Below are 24,000 nucleotides of genomic sequence, written 5' to 3'. Positions count from 1 at the left end.
AGGAGCTGATGTCGTGTGTGGTGAAATAAGCATGGGGGAGAGGCAGTAGTACAGTAGAATGGATATGGAAGATGTGCAGATTGGCCTGGGAGGAAGGTAGAGTCCCGGAGGGTTGGAAGTCAGGTATAATTATTTCCCTGTATGAAGGAAAAGGCTTATTGTTTGCTTTTTTAGTTAGTTGTTTTCAGGGGAGGGGCGCTAACCCTCCGCCAACCCTTTTAGTCGCCTTTTACGACAAGCAGGGATACTGGGGGAGTATTCTTGAAACCCCCCCCCTACCCCCAGGGGTAATCATAGGGACATTTGTCTTCTTAGTATAATAGGAAAACTGTATGGTAGGATACTTGTTGACAGAGTTAGAGAAGGAACAGAGAAATTAGTTGGAGAAGAACAGGGAGGCTTTAGGAAGGGAAGAGGTTGTGTAGATCAGATATTCATTCTTAGATCTTTAGTGGAAAAGTTTCTAGAGAAGGGAAAGAAGTTGTATGCGGCTTTCATGGATTTCGAGAAAGCATATGACAGGGTAGATAGACAAAGATTGTGGAAAGTGTTAAGAATATATGGAGTAGATGGGAAGTTGTTGAATGCTGTGAAGAGTATGTACGATGGTACGAAGGCTGCAGTGCATGTGGATGGTGAACTAAGTGAATTTTTCTCTTTGAAAGTTGGGTAGAAACAGGGATGTGTCATGTCTCCATGGTTGTTCAATCTGTACATGGATGGGGTAATAAAAGAGGTACAAGGTAGGGTAGTGGATGTTGGAGTGGCCCTGATGAGAGATGATAGTGTTTGGAAACTCCCTGTACTGTTGTTTGCAGATTTTACTGTGTTGTTGAGTGAAGACGAAGGGGAGCTGCAAGGCTTGGTGGATGAGTTTGGGAGAGTGTGTAAGAAACGGAATCTAAAGGTGAATGTAGGGAAGAGAAAGTGATGGTCTTTGAGAGAGGCGAAATCAGTGAATGTACAGCTAGTTTGCATGGTGAGGAACTGGAAAATGTGAGTACGTTTAAGTACTTGGGTAGTGTGATGAGTAAGGATGGAGGTTTGGAGGGTGATGTGCTTGAAAGGGTACAGCAGGGAAGAAAGGTTGCTGGTTCTTTGAAAGCATTGATAAGAAACAGGGAAGTGAGCATGGAAGTGAAAAAGTTACTACATGACAGTATTGTGATACCAACTCTAACGTACGGAAGTGAAGCTTGGACGTTGTTGGAAGGACACAAGTCAAGAGTGAGAGCAGTGGAAATGAGTTATTTAAGAGGAGCCTGTGGAGTCACATGGAGAGACAGGCTGACGAATGAGGATACAAAGGAGCTTTGTGGTGTGGATGTGGATGTGATAGGAAGCGTTATGAGGAACACACTGAGGTGGTTTGGCCATGTGGAGAGGATGGAGGGTGAAAGACTGATGAAGAGAGTGTATGTGAGTGAGGTGGAGGGGGGAAGAGGGAGGGGGAGGCCGAGGATGAGATGGAGGGATGGGGTGGAGAGGTATATGAGAGAGGGGGGTGTGAGTTGGGAGCAGGGCAGTGAAATGGCGGGGGACAGGGCGACTTGGAGGCGATTTGTTTGTGGCCACCCCAAACGGGATTGAGGCGTCTGGCAATAGATAGATAGATAGATAAAGGAAAAGGAGAAAAAGAAGTGTGTGGTAATCATTGGAACATTTTTCTCCTTAGTGTGATAATGAAAGTATATGATATATATGATATTTATTGACAGAGTTAGGGAAATAACCTAATTTAGTTGGAGAAGTCAGGGGGGATTTTAGGAAGGGAAGAAGTTGTGTAGATCGGACAGTCATCCATAGGTCCTTAGTAGAAAGGTTTCCACAGAAGGGAAGGAAGATGTATGAGACCTTCATCGATTTGGAGAAAGCATAATACAGAGTGGATAGACAAGAAATATGGAAAATGTTAAGAATGTATGGAGTAAATGGGAAGCTGTTGAATGCCGTGAAGTGTATGTATGAGGGTGCCAAGGCTACAGTGCATGTGGATAGCCAACAGAGCGAATTTTTCTATCTGATGTTGGATTGAAAAAGGGGTGTGTCGTGTCTCCATGGTTGTTCATTCGGTATATGGATGGGGTTATTAAAGAGGTACAAGGTAGGTCAGTGGACGTTGGAGTAACCCTAATGAGAGAGGGCAGCGTTTGGAAACTTCCTTTGATGTTGTTTGCATATAATACTGCTTTGTTAAGTGAAGACAAATGAGAACTGCAAGGCTTAGTGAATGAGTTTGGTAGAGAGTGTAAGAAACGGAATCTAATGATGAACGTAGGAAAGAGTAAAGTTACGGTCTCCGAGTGAAATGAAGTCACTAAATGTACAGTGAGGTTGGATGATAAGGAAATGGAGAATGTGAATGCATTTAAGTACTAGGATAGTGTGATGAGGATGGATGGAAGTTTCGAGGGTGAAGTGCTTGAAAGTGTGCAACAAGGAGGAAAAGTTGTTGGATCTTTGAAAGCAGTGAGAAGAAATAGGGAAGTGAGCATGAAAGTAGAGTCGTTGCATGACAGTATTGTGGTACCAACTCTAACGTATGGAAGTGAAGCTTGGACCTTGTTGGAAGAACACAAGTCAACAGACAGGGCAATGGAAATGAGTTATTTATGAGCTAGGTTACTCAATCCCAGATATTAAGGTCAAAGTGACTAACCCTAGGCCTAACCACCCTTCAGATGTGAACCCATCCAGACCGTGAAAAAATAACATGATTACCTGCCAAATGGAAAAGAAAAATTCACGACACTGAAATTTAAAGGTAAACCATTTTTGGTCTTAAATAATGCAGTAAAACGTGTAAACGCGTGATGAAAAAGTGAGTGGAGACGCGTCATGAGTGAGTGGATGGAAGGAAGGAGGGAAGTGAAGAACTAGCACCAAGCCATAATATACCTATATGGCACTTAGGCTGGCACTGAAGTGGTCTTGGTGTGAAAATGGTGTAAGGGAGAGGGAAGGAATGGTAATGAATTAGCACCAAGCCATAATATGCCTATCTGGCACTTAGACTGGCATTGAAGTGGTCTTGGTGTGAGAGTGGTGTAAGGGAGAAAGGGTCACTGTCAGTGGGAGGTCCTTAAACTATTCGTCATGAAAACAAATGTCTAACCCGACAGGAGAAGAGAGAAAATAAAGGCCGAAAGAAACACGAAAATATCAAGAAAAGATGTAGGACAGAAGAGATGAGGACGGTAAGAAGAGAGAGAGAGAGAGAGAGAGAGAGAGAGAGAGAGAAACTATCAGTCGCCTCTTACGACCAGCAGGGTTTGCTGGGGAAGTATTATTCCCCTCCCCCCAGGGGGGTGGCAGCTCTTGGTTGTGCTCTCACTAGCGAGGCGTCCGGCACGGGAGACCCTGCCAGGACCACTGGGACACGTAAGCTCCCCCACCACGACAAGGTGGCTGCCACGGGGGAGATGAGTGAGTGTATGTGAACACGAGTAATGCGAGCTACCATGCATGATGAGTGAGTTAAGAAGCAGAGTGTATGCAGGTCACTGATAAAGCTGGCGACGTTGATCGTAATTCAGGAGATGCAGGGCGATGTTATACAGACCCCAGGCGGCGATGCTATAGTAAATAACTACTGTTTGCCAGTACCCCACCCCTGGTCGCATCCACCACCCCTTCTCCCCTTTCCACATTGCCAAACATTCTAAGTAGCGTATGTGGCGAATTGTCGATATAACAGGAACATTATTCCACGAAGAGTCCGGGTTCCCACAAGCTGCTCGGGGCCCTTCAAGTTTGGAAGCAAGAGGCATGGTGATTGGCAGGGGTAGAGAGGTGAGGAACCGGGTCACGGGACGTGGAAGGGCTGCCAAGAAACTGGTAAAGATCCCGGGGGGTGTCCAACTGACTTCCTCTTCGGCTAAGGCCTGCCGCATGGCTCCCTTGTCTATATGAATCAGGGCCAGCAGCACCGCAAACACAACCGCCGCCACCACGCACAGTTGAGCTGCACGCATATTTGTATTAATCGTTTTTTTTTTTCTTGTTTCAGCTTTAAAAATGGGATTTGTGCATTCAGTCCTAGGGGTGATGTACTTCAGCTGGATACCTGCGTGCATGCGTGTGTCTGTGGTCCCGAGTCAGCAGTAAACCTAGCCCCCCTAACACATCCAACATTCAGTGCCAGATATATTGTAGTCAAACTGGAATATCAGAACCTGTTATCTTTACTCCTCGTTACTGTGATGGTAATGTTATTTATGAAATGATTTTATCAATTTATTAATTCTTACGAGGGCCAGTCATAGGTCAAATAAAATCGCTTAACAACAGCAACAATAAAATAGTTACGAGTAAGATTTCTCACGTTGTGAAAAGGTTACGGGAGACGGTTTAACCGTGAGACGACGAGAGGCCACACATCTAAAAGGACTATCAGTGTTTGGCGGCAGCAACAATGAAATAGTTAATATATCTTTCATTAAAGACACTATTTTCAACCTTACATGACAAGGGGTTGGTCTTGTGCTGAATATAATTCTCAAACGATAGCAAGAATAAAGATTATCTATTATCATTAATAATTGTTCACTATCATCATTCCTGTCATCTTACAGTAGTGAAAACACTGATGGTAGTTGTGGGAGCTGTAGTAGTGTTCATGGTGGTAGTTGTGGTAGCGGTAGTAATGGGCATGGTGGTAGTTGTGGTAGCGGTAGTAATGGTCATGGTTGTAGTTGTGGTAGCAGTAGTAGTGTTCATGGTGGAAGTTGTGGTAGCAGTAGTAATGGTCGTGGTGGTAGTTATGGTAGCAGTAGTAATAATCATGGTGGTAGTTGTGGTAGCAGTCGTAATATTCATGGTGGTAGTTGTGGTAGAAGTAGTAATAATCATGGTGGTAGTTGTGGTAGCAGTCGTAATATTCATGGTGGTAGTTGTGGTAGAAGTAGTAATAATCATGGTGGTAGTTGTGGTAGCAGTCGTAATATTCATGGTGGTAGTTGTGGTAGAAGTAGTAATAATCATGGTGGTAGTTGTGGTAGCGGTAGTCATGGTCATGGTGGTAGTTGTGATAGCGGTAGTAATGGTCATGGTGGTAGTTGTGGTAGCGGTAGTAATGGTCATGGTGGTAGTTGTGGTAGCAGTAGTAATGGTCATGGTGGTAGTTGTGGTAGCGGTAATAATGGTCATGGTGGTAGTTGTGGTAGCAGTAGTAATGGTCATGGTGGTAGTTGTGGTAGCAGTAGCAATGGTCGTGGTGGTAGTTGTGGTAGCGCTAGTAATGGTCATGGTGGTAGTTGTGGTATCAGGGATTATATGTGGAAGCTGTGGTAGTTATTATTAAGATGACAATGGTAGTTGTAACAGTGGTGTTATGAGAGTGGTGGTTATGGTAGGTTTGATTATGACAAGTACTGAAGACAGTGGTAATACAGGAATGATCATGACAGTGGTGGTTGTAACAGTGATAATTGTGACAGTAATGATGATGATGACAGTGGTGGTTGTAACAGTGGTAACTGTGGCAGTAATGATGATGATGACAGTGGTGGGTGTAACAGTGGTAATTGTGGCAGTAATGATGATGATGACAGTGGTGGGTGTAACAGTGGTAATTGTGACAGTAATGATGATGATGACAGTGGTGGTTGTAATTGTGACAGTAATGATGATGATGATGGTGACAGTGGTAGTTGTAGTAGTGATGTCTATGATGACAGTGGTAGTTGTAGTAGTGATGTCTATGATGACAGTGGTAGTTGTAGTAGTGATGTCTATGATGACAGTGGTAGTTGTAGTAGTGATGTCTATGATGACAGTGGTAGTTGTAGTAGTGATGTCTATGATGACAGTGGTAGTTGTAGTAGTGATGTCAATGATGACAGTGGTAGTTGTAGTAGTGATGTCTTTGATGACAGTGGTAGTTGTAGTAGTGATGTCTATGATGACAGTGGTAGTTGTAGTAGTGATGTCCATGATGACAGTGGTAGTTGTAGTAGTGATGTCAATGATGACAGTGGTAGTTGTAGTAGTGATGTCTATGATGACAGTGGTAGTTGTAGTAGTGATGTCTATGATGACAGTGGTAGTTGTAGTAGTGATGTCTATGATGACAGTGGTAGTTGTAGTAGTGATGTCAATGATGACAGTGGTAGTTGTAGTAGTGATGTCTATGATGGCAGTGGTAGTCGTAGTAGTGATGTCTATGATGACAGTGGTAGTTGTAGTAATGATGTCTGTGATGACAGTGGTAGTTGTAGTAGTGATGACTATGATAATAGTGGTTGTTGTAGTGATGTTAATGATGATATTGATAGCTGTGACATTGACTATGATGACTGACAATTATAGTAAAGATGATTAGGATGGTAGTGGTACAGTAGTTGTGGTAGTGGGAAGAAGAGGATAGTAGCAACTGTGGTGAGGATGTAGACACCAGAAACTGTAGTGATAGTGATGATGCTGATAATGTAATTTTGGTGTCGATGCTGATGGTGATGATGACTGTGATGGCGGTGGAAATTATGAACTGTGGTGTAGTTTTATTAGAGAATACTAGTCATAATAATGATTATAATAGTAGTGGTGATAATGCTATCAGCAATGGCAGTTGTGTTGTCATGTCGGGTGAATGAAGGAGACGAACCACCGGCCCCGCCCACCCTCACAGTCCAAAGCCCAGGCTGGGCAAGAGGGAGCCAGTGGCTGTCGCAGTGGCCTCAGGGCACCCTGCCAGGACAGTGACAGGGACACCCTCCAAGCGCACCTTGGCACTGGAACTGCCCCGCCATATACACCCACTGATAGGTCAGCCTCCTGGGGCGTTACTTCCGGGTTCGGGCCGCTCTCTATTGGGCGGAAGCGGCAACCTAGTGCCCTGTACCCTCTGGCACAGATCCCAGCCCCATCCCATCCCGGTCCCAAAAGTTACGCTGGCGGAGCCTGCTCCACGCTTCCCCTCAGGTCCGCCACTAGGTAGCGGGGCCAAGTTTTCGGGCCGCATGCCCTTGCTGGCGCCAACCCTTGTGGCGTAGTGGGGAATGTTGTGTGATACGTAAAGCGCAGCTTTCTCTCTCTCTCTCTCTCTCTCTCTCTCTCTATGGGGGCAGGTTGGCTCAGTGGCAGAGCACCTGATTCGAGACCGATGGGTCGATAATTCGCCTCCCGACCGGCTAGCTTCCCTGCTGGGAGAGGCAGTGCTCTCCCTTCACCTAGCGGGGCTGTATGATCGCTGAAGGTCTAGCTCGGGGAGTATCTCTCTCTCTCTCTGGGGGGCGCGGTAGCACAGTGGTAGCGCGCCGGACTCGTAATCGGGGGATTGCGAGTTCGAGCCTCGCCCGGGCTGCCGGGCCGGGAGTGGTAGCTCGCTCCTGTAACCCTAGCGGGGCTATATAGTCCAATACAGGGCTTAGCTCGGGGGAACTCCATTTCTCTCTCTCTCTCTCTCTCTCTCTCTCTCTCTCTTTTCTATTTGTGAGTGTAACTGTCAGTGTGTGCCTGTTTGTCTGTGTCTGCCTGCATCTCTGTCTTTGTGTGTGTGTGTGTGTGTGTGTGTTTTGGTTGGCCAGGTGACAGCTGGAGTGACGGCCATTGTGACATCAACGAGTGTAACGCATCGATTGTGACATCCGTTCAGCTGTGGGCCTGAAGCACTCAGCTTACCAGGCGGTGGATTTTGTATCATATACTAATCATACTATAAATTTGGCTTCTTTTCAACAATTCGCAGTATAAAAGAACTAACTATGATACAAAAAAAAAAAAAAAAGGCCTACCAAGGAGCACAGATGTGGCTCCCTGACTGGCCTGGTTGCTTCACCATAAACTCAGTTGGGTGTGGTTAAGGCGATCCGGGATACAACAGGGGGTGTTGGTTGCTTGGTTGTCTGGCTGGGTTGTCTGCCTGCTTGTCTGGCTGGATGGTTTGATGGGCTTGGTTTCTTGCTTGTTTACTTGCATAATTTGTTTCGTTGTTTTCCTGCTTGGCTTGTTTAGTTGTTTAGCTTGGCTGTTGGATGGTCCCGGAAGCGTGTTTTTTCCTTCCTATACACTTAGTCATCCAGTCATATTGACAACGTCGGAGCGAGGTAAGCAAGAAACGATTCGGCAATGTCATACCTTCAAACCAAAAAATCATCCTAAAAGCCGTGTTTGGACACTAAACCAACCTATACCTAACCAACTTAGGCCTAACCTAACGTTAACCTACCATAATACCTCATTTTGTTTGGGGGGATGACGAAGGTGCGACGTGCCGAGTCGTTCCTCCAGACACTCGATCCGACGTTGTCAGTATCAAGGTCCAGACTTTAACCTCTTTTGTTTTTCTTTTTTCTTTTTTTTTTTTAACTGACTTTATAACCGCACGAATGGGGTAATATGGAACTGTCATGATCTCTGTGCCCTGTTTGCCTTCTACAGGAGTATTTAGGAACTCACATTTCCTTTATAAAAAATGAATGACACTAGAAAACATGAAAACTATAATAGTTTACATCTTGCTTATCGTATATTTCAAAGGGTGTCTATGAACACACGTTGTAATTTAACAAAGAATGACACTGAAAATCATATCTTCAAACAAATGTTAAATAACACTAAAAAGCATGAAAACTTTACAAATGTACAACTTTAAGTACATTCTATAGGGATGTCTAGGCACACACGGTGTGCTTTTTAAAAAGAATGACACTGAAAAATCATGTCTTCAAACAAAATCCTAGCCCCATCTTTCTTACAGTTCTGGCACTTCAAATACCCCTTGTTTGAGCTTCTTTGGGGCTGCAATTTTCTGCTTTATGTCCTCCTGCCAACAAATTCTCTATCTTGGGCCATTTCCAATTTACCTCGCTCTTTTCCATAGATAGTATTTCACATCCATATGTCTGTCTAGTACCCTTTTGGGGATCTTGAATTTCTCTTTTGTCTTCCTGAATGACATTCCTTTCATTGCTGCTGCCAGGGCTTTCCTGATGTCTTCTTCATCATGCTGCCTGCGCCTTTTGACACATGGTGTGGGTTTGTAGATACGTGGCATTGTGTCCTTAATCACCACGCTCAACAATTAAAATTTTCCTAAAAAGGAAAAACATTTTCTTAAACACTGTAATTATCATTAAGCTTTCTACATACCATATGTTTATATCCAACAGGTATCCTGAGGTAATGCTGGCATAAAGCTATCCATACATGGAATAGTTTCCTGTGCAGTAGGAAAGTTTTGACGACGTGCTAATTTCGGTCCCAAACCAGTGCATGAAATTTTATCCCATATCTCCCCCAGGAAAGGATGTGACAGCTGTCTTTACAAAGGAAAATAAACCGAATTGTGTGGCCTTTCGTGTCAAAAATTATCAGCATTGTGCTTTAAAAACATTTTTTCTTTTGACATCTTAAATAACTTTTTTTTGTCCCTAATTACTAGGAGTTCCTAATCACCCCCGTTTACGGTACTTGAAATATACCTGTGTACAGTATATCTGTGAACTGTGTCAGGTTGTATAACGTCACCGGAAAGGAAGGCAAAACAAGTATTTCACAGCCAAATATGTTGAGGAAATGCTTTGTCAAAATCCTATAGCAGATATCTTAAGCTCCTGACATCTATATTACAATGCCAGCGCGTGTGAAACAGTTGCCATGTACCCATTGAGCTCTGTTATAAAGCACAGTGATAAAATGACGTTTCAATGAGGGACTTTCAGAGTGTCGTCTGCTGCCAAACTGGCGAGCCTAAATCGACAGTCCTAGGTCCGAAGAAATTCAGTAACTATGGTGACTCTTCTGTATGTCTGGGTAAACTTATGAGACTTGGCAAGACGATATACCATTCACGTCACGAAAATACTCGTTAATTTTAAAATAAATACCGCACATGAATGAGTACTTTTGGCCGGCTATTTAGCACATGCGTAAATTGGGTGTCCATCACTGAGCCTTATAGAGCTGAGTGGTTTCTATCCGGCTAACCCTTGCACACAGTCCAATCGTTATATCACTAATGAGCTCAGTGGAGTTGGCTTTTATTATTTCATATCTACATCCGTAGCCTTTGTCAGAGTAAGAGTAGTGTTTTATTGAAGCTTGTCATTTCCTAAGTTTTCTGAAATTCAATATTTACCAAATACCGCCACTTGACGTTTGTTTCCATACTTCATGGGCGACCGTCCCCAAGACAGGATAAAAGACAGCTCACTTCTCACTAGCTCTTGGTGCAGGCGATATGCATACGGTTCATTTAGTAGACCATTGTGGCCAGTGATCAATGTTTGGAAGTTCAATATTTGTTTGTTCTAATGATGTACCTTTATTTATAAAATGAAGATAAAAAACAAGATTACAAGTTAGGCTAGAGCGTGAGCTGCTTAACCCTAAACCACTAAACTTCAGTGCCTGTTACAGTGCAACTGGGCTAAATATGGGTATATTATACCCGAGTTTGGAAAATTAAAAAAAAATTGTAAATATGCAAATTTATTAAAGCTATCACTGACACACAAAATTTAAGGCATTTTAATATTATCTAAACAAAAATTTTTGGTGCCTCAGATTTTATAGCTGACTCTAGGTATATTCACGTCACTGAATAAGAATATGACCTTCATTTCCTTCTAGCAGCTCTAGTTTTTGAGATAATGCACTTATCAATAAATGTACTTCTCATGAGCATGTCACAGCGTGTATGCCCGTGTATTTCCCTTCCTTGAATACACTGTTGAGAATGTAAAGAGTTTGCCCTTCCCCCAACCAACCGTTATACAGGTAATCATATTTTCCAAATTTGACAATGTGCACTGAACAATTCTTGATGTAGTAGTAGGCTACAAGGTACCTGTACAGGCTACTTAGTATTACATCAGTCTATTTAAATCTACTTCCACCATGGTTTCCTCACGAAGAAAGTGTTTGAATCATCCAGATTCTTTCTGCTATATTTGTGGAGAGTACACATTCATGGAACAGAGAAAATCCATTTCTGATTTTGTGAAAAGGGCATACTTAAGCTAAATCAAAATACAACACTGGGACCAAGATAAGACATGGGCTCCACACATTGTTTGTAAAACTTGTGTTGAACACCTGCGGCAGTGGACTAATGGGAAGATGAAACGTCTTTAGTTTGGCATACCAATGGTCTGGAGAGTACAGAGGAACCACAGTGATGACTGTTATTTCTGTCTGGTTAACATAAAGGTTATTAATGGACGTAATCGTAGTAAATGGACGTATCCTGACCTAGACCCAGCAAAACGACCTGTTGCACACTCAGATGAAATAACTGTTCCATCATTCACTCATCTGGAAGAGCTCCCTGGAGAAGATGAATCCTCTACTTCTGCTGTAGACAGTACTTGTGGGCAAAGTGATAGTAATTTTGAAGGAACCTTATCAGTGGCAGAAGTTTTTAGTTAGCCGGAGTTCAATGACCTCGTTAGGGAGCTAAATCACTCGAAAGAAATCAACAGAATTGTTGGCGTCCTGGGTAGCATAAAAGAACTTACTGCAACCAGGAACCAAAATCACGTACTATCGCAATAGAGAAATGAATTTATTGCTCTTCTTCTCGGAGGAAAATGATTTCATTTCTTGCTACGATGTTCAAGGCTTGCTGATGAAAATGGATATGTCAAAATATGTACCAAGTGAACGGTGGTTATTCATAGATAGTTCTAAGCGGAGCTTAAAATGTGTGCTTCTACACATTGGCAACAAATATGGATCAATCCCAATTGGTCACTCAACTAAGATGACTGAACAGTAGGAAACAATCGCCCCGGTCTTACAGATGATATCATACCATGATCACCAAAGGCTAATCTGTGTGGATCTTAAGATGGTGAATTTTCTCCTGGGTCAGCAGGATGGATACACGAAGTATCCCTCCTTTATCTGTTTCTAGGATAGTAGATCTAAGGATGAGCACTGCTGGGTGAGAAAACAATGGCCTCTGAGAGAAAACATGGTGGTTGGAGAAAAGAATGTAATCGCAGAACCCTTGGTTGGCAGAGATAAGATCATTTTACCACCACCGCACATCAAACTAGGTTTAATGAAACAGTTTGTGAAAGCTTTGAACAAAGAAGGGGACTGCTTTGACTACATATGCAGAAAATTTCTAGCGCTGAGCATGGAGAAGCTGAAGGCAGGTATTTTCGACGAGCTGCAAATCAGGGAACTCATGAAAGACCCATATTTCCAAGATTCAATGAACAATGCTGAGGCTGATGCACTGTCTTCGTTCACTTTGGTTGTAAGGAATTTTCTTGGGAACCAAAAAACAGATAACTACTTTGAACTAGTGGAGAACTTGCTCCTTTCCTTCCGTCAACTTGGCTGTAAAATGAGCATCAAGGTGCATTGCCTCCACAGCCACTTGGATCATATTCCAGACAACCTTGGTGACCTAGGTGAGGAACAGGGTGAACGATTCCACCAAGATTTAAGAACCATGGAGAAAGATACCGAGGACACTGGGAAACCCATATGATGGCGGATTTCTGCTGGACCATTCCACGTGATTGTCCTGGGGCAGCTCACCGCAAGAAGTCTTTGAAACGCTGCTTTCGTGAGATGTGTGAGTAAATGAACATTGAATAAATGATAACTTTCTATGCTTGTTACACTATTATCTGATTCTATGGATGTAATTTAATCATAAATAAACAAATTTTATTTTTATGAGGCCTTTTTTTTTTTTTTTTTTGAATAAGGCAACAATAATGATTTGTAGTCATCAATCCTTGTGCCCGATCGGCTGTACGCACAGCAATTTGGGGTATATCATATTTCGATAACCAGAGCTGATGGAGAAAAACTGATGGCATATTTAGAATCAGCGACAAAAATTTACCTAAAAACAGGTCTAACATCTCAGGCACCAAATTCTCTGTTCCAATTTACCATCTACACGGACCTGTAATTTTATACCATCATCAGGGTTCATTTGTTGGTGACTTTAAGAGGTGACTACAGTGAGACATGTTGAAAATGACAGGACCAAGGACACAGTCATGATTTTTTCCCAAATCCACGTTGAAGGGTTCGGATTTGCTCTCACCTTTGGACACACGAGTATTCATGTTGTCATGCAGGCTCTTTAGGATGATAAGAAATTTATTTGGAACTCCAAATTTTGAAAGAGCACTACATAAAAGTTCTCCGTTGACACTGCCAACTGCTTTTGAAAGACTGACACACACACACACACACACACACACACACACACACACACACACACACACACACACAGACGACTAAAAAAAATCCCATTCTACTACTGCTCATCGCTGTTTTTTTTTTTTTTTTTTTTTTTTTTTTTTTTTAGCACGAACCACAAGCAATCTTCGTGTGTCATGCGAAAATGGAGTTTTAAGAGGAGTGTATAATAAATATGTATCTAACCAGAGTGTGTCAGTCATAAAAATTGCACGACCATTATTGCAACTGTTAATATTAATATCTCAACCATTATGAAACTCCAGCATCATATATTTGATTCCTTGGTGTATGATCGTATAAGTTAAATATCAAGGAATAACGCACGTCTCAAAAAAAAAAAAAAAAAAAAAAAGGCCAACATTATCCACAAAAATCCTGATCAGAATCTAAGTCGTAGGCAGTAAGTCTAAGCGTCAACCTAACTGAACCTAACCCCTTCTGTTGTAATTTAGACAGCTAATCTGACCCAAGCCAACCCAACCCAACCCTACCCAACCTAACTCAGCCAACTAACCAAAACAGCCTAATCAACCTTCTATGTCGAAAGATGTAATTTCCTCCGTCGGTAAAAAATTATCAACCTTCAGATTACATATCATTAAAACTTTCCTTTCTAAAAGGATTTAGTTTGACTCCAAGAAGCTCCACATCTTCCTCCATCACAAACTTTCCTTAAGCAAGATCTTATATAAGCCATTTGCAATAATTTCCAGAGTATCTTCCGCTTATTACCATGGAAATTTCCCCTATCTCTCTCACTGCTATTAATTTCCTCCTATTTTTCACTAATTTCTGCATTATCATCGCCACCCGCCTCCATCACCAGACATCAGCAATTCATCAACCAGATTTCGACATTATCTACTACCAGCTGAAATTCCCAAACTTTTTCATTTCTGAACACCATCTCCAGTTGAAGTTACACTACATAACAGCTGCACCAGTTAAATTCGTCACTTGCCTTTAGCAAAAAGATCTCCCATAACACCCCACTGTCTCCCTACACCCACCTCGGCCTCAACAAAACAGCCAACCAAGGCCACTGATCGATACGACCCTCCTTCCCCTCCTTGCTGTCATTAGCTAGACCATTAAACTCTGGGTCGAAGTATAATCTATCCCGTGCCAGATTTTCTCGATGAGGGTGTTGGATCAACGGATAGGCTTGAGGAGGGAAAGTTATGGCTGTTTTTATAACACCGTCCGTGGAAAAGCAGTGAATCAAGTCTGCTGCATTTTAGGGTGTTAGTAAAGTCAACCGTATATATTTGTTAGATCGGTTATCTTTAAAGCAAAGGATGGAGTTGCGCGCTTGTGCTCCCACCTAATCAGGTGTAAATGCTTTTAGAATTTGGAATTTGGCAAAAAACATAAAGGTAGCAGTTCATTTAGGTATTCATTAGGCTCTCAGTTTTAGTGGATTTACTACAGCTTATGGAGATGCTAAAGAAAGCAAGCAAACCTGATCTAGAGGGTATAGGTTACCTCTGTATCATTTTCGTTATATTTTGTGACTGCAATAGAAGATCAGAGTACTAGGTGTGAAGGTAATGTTTCATCATGTCCTAATGCAATGGGAAACTGCTGATGGTGGCCACAGCTACTCTCTCCCTACCCACAGCCTGCACTGTTTTCTTTCTATTTTTGCCGCACCCACAGGGACTTCCAAATAACTGTGCCACTCACTCAAACACTTACTTCCTATCCCATTGAGTTATTTTACCTTTTTAAAGAATAGGGTCCAGATCTGAGAGAGAGAGAGGGGGGGTGGGGCCGGAGGGTCAGGAAAGCGAAACGGCAGTAGAAGACCTTCATCCGGGACAGATTTAAGACAGGGTGGGACCCCGAGGGGGAAGAGGATGAGGGGTCCTGGCCAAACCTTTATGCACGATTCTAGTTTTTAACTTAGGAACACAAAATTTTGCGTAAAGATACTTCACTCCCTCACCCTTCACCATGCCTGCTTAACGCTCACCACATTCCCCATTGCACTTTGTCACTGCCTCACTACGTCTCCTTCACCTCCTCATCACAGCACATTCCATCTTCTCATCACAACTTCCAGTGTTCATATCCTACTTCATTTTCCAGCATAAACTCATTTTGCACCTCACCATCTCACTCTTTTCTCATATCATGTGTTTTATTGCACGTCACATTTATCATTCTTTTGCTGCACTTTATTTTCCTCTCTTCACCACATTAGTTCAACGTTCACCACATTATCTCACCACTCACAGTACCCTCACGCAGCTTACCATGCCCTGTCGCCAGTTAAACGCACTCCTCCATCCTCCATCATACTCCTAAATTCTTCGCACCTTTTATCACAATATTCATTCCTCACCACCGTCATCCACCACACCACTGGTCATCACACATGCACATGGTGATTGGGTTATCACACACACACACACACACACACACACACACACACACACACACACACACACACACCAGCCATCACTGCATCCCTTTCACCACAACGACATCAATTATTTACACATTAAAACTCACAAGATATGGCAAGTTACATCTTTTGCAATTGTTTCGGTAACTAGTCATCACAGTGAGTTTCATGTCCCTTACAAGCAGTCATATCAATCCTTGTCTAATAATGTGATGTATCGATATCACCAGATTCGTTATAATGGCGGTAATTTGTCATGATGAGCTAGGGTCGTGCTAATAAGTGGTTGTGTGTGATTAACAGCGCCACCCTCCCGCTTCCCCTCACAGAGCCAATCCTTCACCCAGCAGTATCTGGTCCCGTAATGTTTATATATTTCGTTTGTTTCCTTTCTCTGTGGGTTTATCCTTTAAGCAGAATATATTTACTTATTTTTCTAGACAAAAGGCTGAAATCTGGACACAATAACGACTATGTGTTCGCCAAGGAAGGTTATTGTATTTTTTAAAATGCTTTTTGTTCACTTACATGTCCGTTGCTCATCGTGTGCACTGCTGGAAAAAATAAATAACTTATAAATAATACCCAATGAAAAAACGTCATAATCGATAAACAAGTAACTTAATTATGTGAAAGGTATTAGAGCGGTGAATTGTTAATAGACAATGCCAGTAACTAGCTAATGACCTTTCATGTTGTCACCAGGCAGTACCTCCTACATCACGCCTGATGGTGCTGTGACTCATCAGGGGCCAGAACAGCTCAGTGGTAACGCTCGCACTTCACGACCGTAGGGTTGACAGTTCGAGCCCTCACCAGGATAGTGTACTAATAGTAAGAGATGTAGTGGTGTCTCCAAGGATCTCACACTGCCCTGCAGAGCTATATGGTCCATTGGTCCTAGCTCGGGGGATTCACCCTCAGTCACGCATCACGAAGCACTGCCTATGTTGCATTATCACTGTCAAGCTGTGCATGTGTGTCTGCCAGTGCGTTTGTTCTTTTCTTTTACGTGCAGATCCACCTAATTTGTGTGTGCGTGTGTGTGTGTGTGTGTGTGTGTGTGTGTGTGTGTGTGTGTGTGTGTGTGTGTGTGTGTGTGTGCGTGTGTGTGTGTGTGTCCAACTCTGGACATAGGGTTCACTGCCCGTTCCTAAGACGTAGTAAACCTCCTACAGAAGCCCCAATTTTGTAAGGCCTTCAGACCGATCTGGACCGGTTTATAGTAGTCCCGTGTCTGTTCTGACGACACAGTCTTGTACAAATTAGACCGTCGGGACTGGTCTATGTGGTCCTGCCCCAGAGGCAGTCCTGGGTTACTGGTTCTGCGCACAATGATGGCGGTAGCAATGGGCAACGAGGGCAACCAGGAGCGTTCCGTGCCTGGAGTAGACAGTCAATACGACAAAGATGGCAGACGGAAGTAAATGCTAAGTATTATTCAACAACTGATATTTCGCACAAACGACAGCCAACAATACCATGGTACGGTGATATAAATGCAGACGCTACTTGACATGAGTACTTCTTTAAACTTAAATTGAGAAAGTTGGTCAGTTAAGGCTGAATTATTGAGATAATGTCTGGACAGAAATGCAGAGTTTGTGTCTCTATGGACTATTATAAGGTAACGACGGCACTTACTACTATTTCCCATTAATAACTGCTTAAGGTCGAGTACTGCATCCTTTGTTTCCGGTTATTAGGGTTCTCTTTTAACTGGAAAGGTGACCTGCACATTTATTTCACTTCATGGTGTAATGAGAGCTGGTTATCATGATTTTTATGGTGACTCACTGGCGAGCTGTCATATTCCCTTTTATATGACGTAGAGACAGCTACTGTGTACGCTGATAACTACGATATTTATAGATAAATTAATTTATTACCATCCATTCTCTCTGTTTACATTACTCAGCTGATTCTGTCATGCTTCTCCCACTCGATTCTCCAGCCAATAGGAACACAGTAAGGACAGTACTGGTTTAAAATTCATTGATTCCATTCTCGCGATCATCAGGTAGGTCTAGAATATTCCAGACTGGTTTTGACTGGTCTAAATAGTCCTCAGGAAAACACTGCTATACCATACACCCCCACATGTCACCAATTCGGCGCTAACACCCGCCGTCCAGATTGAATACATCCTAGGACTGTCTCATGCAGGACTGGTGTAATGGTACTAGCTAGGATATTTTTACATGTCGGCGGGTCTTCTCTTGGAAAATGCAGCTCAGAGTACAAAGGAAAACACTCAGCTGCAGGAAATTTTGTTTTTGAAAGAAGTTTTGAAGTAAGACTGGGAATGAATGTGGTTTCTGCTCTCTGAAAAACAAAGATTAGAAAGCAAAGGGTTCGTACCACTCACCCATTCCATCAACTGTGACCTGATGGAAGGGACAATTAGGCGGCAGTAGGAAAATACAATGGATATTTCATAGCTAATGTGCCTGCATCTACTGTACCGTAAAAGAAAACTCAGAATCACTATATCATTTTTACTCTACCTTGACCTAAAATTTCCATCTCTCCATCTTAATTGCTGAGATGTGACACGGTTTTAAGACTATATTATGGTGCTAGTCACGATGAAGTGCTGTGGCAAGGATGTAGAGCAGTGATATTGTCTTATTCTGCCATTGAGAGAAGTGAATTAAGCTGCAAAAGGGCGAAAATCTGGAACAGGTTAAGGTGAAAAGAGTAAAACAATATTACGGCGGGTTAATCCTTCCTGATCAGCATTCGACCCTCTCCTGTAGCATGTTTAGACCAATACCCCGGCGTCACCAACTTAAACATCCAAACATTACCAAAAACTTTCTGATTATTCCTTCATTCAGCCATGGAAATATAACTTATCATATCAGCAGCTTAAAATATACTTTTTTTAATGTACATCTAGCCGTTTCCTCTGAATAATCTCCACCTGTTGCGTTCTCGCAATCTGCACCATGGCATATTTCAGTCTCTCAACTTTAATACTGCCGTGCATATATACCTACATGGTTTCGCTAAATTTACATAGGAATACCTTACCGTCAGACTTTTCTCTCTCTCTCTCTCTCTCTCTCTCTCTCACACACACACACACACACACACACACACACACACACACACACCAGGCTCCTCCATACCTAAACCTTCCCACGCAACTACAAAATTAACCCACGGTGTTCTTTCGCCCCTTCTCCCACTCATTTGTACTTATCCCACCTCACTGACGTTTAGTTTGACATAAGGAGGTCAGGGTGTTTTTGTATACTCGGATATGCTGTCCCTCAGTTTGTAAATATATGTGTTTGTGGTCACTATTTTGTTCTTGTCTTTATAAGGTTCTGGATGCATCTGCTGCTACTTACTACGAGAGAGAGAGAGAGAGAGAGAGAGAGAGAGAGAGGAGGGGGAGGGAGGGAGGGAGAGACAGTCGTGCTTCCAAAATTAATCAGCCTTGAACATGACATCACGCACCAAACTAATCAAGTTCCCTGTCTTTAGTTTCTGTCCTCGTCCCTTTGTTATGGATTTGTCATGCCCATTTCTTCATAGTTTACCCTTTCTTGAGTAACCACTTTGCCGCCCAGTCTCAGATGAAAATGTCCGTCTGTATTTTCCTTCGATCGTTATATATATCTTACCTTGAACTTACAACTTTTATTTTCAGTTATCAATTTATTGGTCTGTATTCTCTCTCTCTCTCTCTCTCTCTCTCTCTCTCTCTCTCTCTCTCTCCTCATCACGCACACATTATCATCACCCAGCCACATTCAATACCCTTTCGCCACACTCCTGAATTATTCATCCCACTAGTCCCGACTTTACCTCCTTTACCACACCAAACAGACACTCCTTTCCCATCACGCATCCTTTCACACTAATTCCTTTACTTTCCCACTCACATCACCACAAAACATACAATTATAGATCAGCCATCACCACTTTGCTACATCACGGAACCTTCACCACATCAGTATACTATATCACATTGACCATAAGTCTAGTAACTGCCATTCTCCAGATCACGTAGTTATTGCTAAATCAAAGCCACGCGTCTCATTTTTCCACACACATAATTAATCATGAACATGTCACTATTCAACATATTAATCATATTGGCGTGATAATATCTCTGATTTCAGGTCCATTAATTATTGTGAACCAAGAGGAATATATGAATCAAACACTACCTCTTCTGTTCACCTCTCTCTCACTCCCCATATCCCTGTCACAATCCTGCCTCTCTCTACCTTCCCCTGCCTCGCTCCTCACACCCCTGCCATATTTCCCACACCCCTGTAAAACTCCCCACTCACCTGCCTCATTACCCATACACGTTTCTAATTCATCACAACCCAGTTTCACTCTCCCTTCCCCTACGTCACCGTTTTTACCTTCTTGTCAAGCTTCATACTTTTACACTCCCCTTCAGCCCTGACTTACATAATTCACCTTTGCCGTGCACTCTTCGTTCACACTTCTTTCTCTTCGTATGGTTATTTACCTTCTCACAGGCGACTCTGTCCTGCCTCACACGGATGCCTCCCACAATCGTCACCACACACTTTCCACCTGCCTAAGCCCACGGAGATGTGCAGTGCTTGATTTCATACGATATTTCTTCCTGTGGTTTGAAGCGCTTTCCTTTATCCTTTCTCTCTCTCTCTCTCTCTCTCTCTCTCTCTCTCTCTCTCTCTCTCTCTCATACCAAGACAGTTTCAGTCGCGCAAAATTGCGCTGCCGAATAATATAACAATGTGTGTGTGTGTGTGTGTGTGTGTGTGTGTGTGTGTGTGTGTGTGTGTGTGTGTGTGTGTGTGTGTGTATGTGTGTGTGTGTTTCTCTTTCATGCACCTGACTAGATACGGGCAATGAAGTCACCAGATCGAGTAGTCCAGCCACTAATCACTTCACACGTCACTTGGCAATAATGCTTACCATCTCAGTTGTGAAAAATTTAGTAAATATCACTCAAATCTGATGTTAGCTATGGTACTGGTTTGGATGCATGTATGACGTGTTATGGAGAGGCTATGAACATGAACAACCTAAATACCTATCCACAAGCTCTTCCCTGCAGCAACCAGTGTCAGACTAGGATCACACAGTCACCAGTTTCCGATCCATCCATTCCACTACCACCTCTGACCACCACCTCAATCTCTTCACAGGAAGTGTCTAAATTATGATGTTATCCTGCTAGTCTTCTCCGCTCAGTGTAATTGGGACCTTGGGATTCCATTTACTAAACTGTGTAATAATAATACGTGGCAGGTGGGTCCGTGGGGGTGTCAGTGTTCTTTGGTGGCACCTACCTTCCACTCACCTGATGTAGCGGTACTTCTAGGCGAATCTACACTGAGTGACTAGTCTTATGTTTTCCTACCCTTCAGGAAAATAATTGGAGACACTGGGTGATATCCATACACCCAGCAAGTGAATGCTTGATGATCTAATGGATTACTGCGTTCAAAATACATCCTGCTAAAAGGGTTCAAGTTCTAGGGATGGTACCCAGGCCTTAAATATATGGACTGTAAATATACTGATTGTGAGTGGAGAGGTATATGAGAGAGGGGGGTGTAAGCTGGAGCAGGATAGTGAAATGGAGGGGACAGGGCGACATGGAGGCGATATGTTTGTGGCCACCCCTTACGGGATTTAGGCGTCTGGCAAAAGATAGATAGATAGATAGAACCTTAACCAGAAGATATATGGGTGAAGTAACAATAATTACACCCCTTTTATATATTTATTTCCTTTTGCTTCAGTTGTTATATTCAGCATACTGCATGTTATGATTACTGAGCAATACAAGTGGATTTTCTATTGTTTCCATTATTCAGATTACTTTTTCGTTTTACTTGTGTTTTCCAGCATTTAGTTTGTGTTTCTGTGTGCAGCTGTGTCAAAAAACAGGTGGACATATGAACGAGTACGTAGATAAAAGGGAGTTGAACTGAACGTGATTGGTGTGGTAAAGAGAACTTCACTGAGGATGGTTTGGAAAATAAGTTACTCACTGTGAAATAAGTTCTGAAAGAGACTGAATATATGGCACGAATGACGGAAGAATGAGAAGAGGAAGACTGAGATCGATGCAGACGTAAAGTTGATGGAACTATGAGGGTAACACTGAGAACGAAAATATGAGAGAAGGTGGCATGTAGCTGAATTAATAGTTGTGGCATAAGCTCAGAAACGTTTATGTGATGAACCCAAGGAATGTCAGGGGTTCTAGGCAGTCGTTCGTTTTCTTCTTATAAGAGTAGGAGCACTGGTTAACTTAAAATTGGTCTAACTCTGTCTATAGCCAGACGCCATAATCCCGTATACGGTGGCAGTTTGTCTTTGAGTTAGTTGTTTTACGAAGAGGAGCACTGACCCTCCACCAACCCACTTGCTGACACGTAGGGAACACGTATGGGTTGCTTATATGGTTGATTTTCTAAGTTTATACGACGTTATATGCTGTCTAAAAAGAATGTTGCTCTGCTTATCTGTTTTAGTCATTATTGTGCTTCTGCAAATTTTCTCAAGTTCCTTTCGTTACAAAATTTACGACCCTCCTCCTTTGATGTTACATATTATCACGTTTTCAAGAGAATCTCATCATAAATAAGTACCTAGTTAAGACAGACTATAGATTTCCTTAGTCAAAGAGATGGTGTTAAAGTGTATGGCGGTGAGACGAAAAGAATGGACTGAACATTCAGGAAGTACATCACCCCCGCCCAATCATTAAACTAAGAACCAAACATTCGACCTTGTCATGTGACCTTGACCTTCAGCTAATTACTGTTAAAGTCCAATCACTTCATTCTTGTGTGATCCTTAACCCATTCACCAATTCTTACGCAAATAGCGTCAGATTTGTGTGGATTGACCTTGACCTTCGACGCATTGTTCTCAAAATCGGATCTCTTCATCCTTGCTGACCCTCAATCTTTCAAGCCAATTCGGTCCAAATCGAATGTCGTTTGTTCCCATTTTAAGGCAGAACGTAAGATGACAAGACCTCAGTCTATGTCCTTGGTCTTTGATAAATTGTTCTCAAAATCCAGTCCCTTCACCTTTACCTAACTCATAACTGTCATATCATGTTTAATCTCAGCTGGCTTATAACTGTTTAAATTGACCTTGCCATGTGACCTTGACCTTTGACTCTTCTAAAATTCAGATCCTTGTATCCTTGTCTTCCCCTGAACCCTTTCACATAGTTTGGTCTAACTATTCATCATCCAGTCACTTTCTCCCCATCAGGAGTGTAGGGGCCTTGGGCTAGGATACTAACTACCGGCATTTGATTAAGGCGAAGGTGACCATCCTCACTCAACCGTGAGTGGCATTATGTGATCAATAACCCCAACTACCTCTCGAGTGTAAATGCTTGCAGGTCTCATCTCGTTAATCGCCTAAGCCCACTACATAATTGAACAGGCGTCATTTGGTTTTAAGGTTACAACCCGGAGTGGTTGATGATTTCCCTGGCCTACAGTAAATTAATGGGCTCGCCACTCATGGTAGATTCTCCTAAAAATATCACTACCTCTAGTCCATGCCTTTACCTACCACAAATTTTGGTCTAAAACAGATAAAATCTGTTTAAGGTGACCTTACGACGTGACCTTGATGTTTAATAATAGGTCAGCCTCAACCCTCAACCTCCAACCAAGTTTGGTTCAGATTAGATCGCAAATAATGAGTGTGTGGGGGTTGGGGTGGGGAGAGAGAACCAGATGAATGGGGTTCTCGGGCTCCCTTGATGCCAACCCTTTGCCAGTTTGTTCAGTCATGGTTCACCTCTAATAGTGGAGAAACGATCACGTAATTAACCTGTCGTGAACTGACCGTAACCCTATCTACTGACTGTCAGTGTTAAAACTGCAGACCTTTCATTTCTCGTTCCACAGATAACCCCACCAGCTGTCACCCAAAAGGTCAGTCAGTCTCTCCTGGTGTTGCGTGTGGGTCGGGTACACTTGCATGATGTATGACTGACACACAAAGGGCAGGACAGGAAGGGATGCAGATGCAACAGAGGCCAAGCATCATCAATAACCTTTGTCTTGTTACTTATGAATTACCCCTGAATGTCACTATATTCGTTGAATCTACAGGAAAATACGAGCACTAAATGGATGTTGCATCGCTAGGGTCCCGAAGATGAGGTCTTGTACAATTCTTCCTGTGTGCAGTGATTCTTTGTTATATGATGACCACAGGATTTGTAGCTATTCGGTTAGACAATGCAATCCTTAAACCGGCAAGTATTAAGCTGCAACTTGTTTCTTTAGCATATAAAGGATTAATGTGCATTTCTTGTTACATTTCCCTGCTTACCTTCCTACTACGGCACCTTCCCACCTACTTCCTTCATACCTTCCTATCTCTCTCCCTCCCTGCCTACCCGTCAATCT

Source organism: Coenobita brevimanus, chromosome 6 (genome assembly GCF_032717465.1).
Source record: "Coenobita brevimanus isolate Jiangsu-jjx chromosome 6, ASM3271746v2, whole genome shotgun sequence".
Taxonomy (NCBI): domain Eukaryota; kingdom Metazoa; phylum Arthropoda; class Malacostraca; order Decapoda; family Coenobitidae; genus Coenobita; species Coenobita brevimanus.
This window is presented reverse-complemented; position numbering follows the sequence as displayed.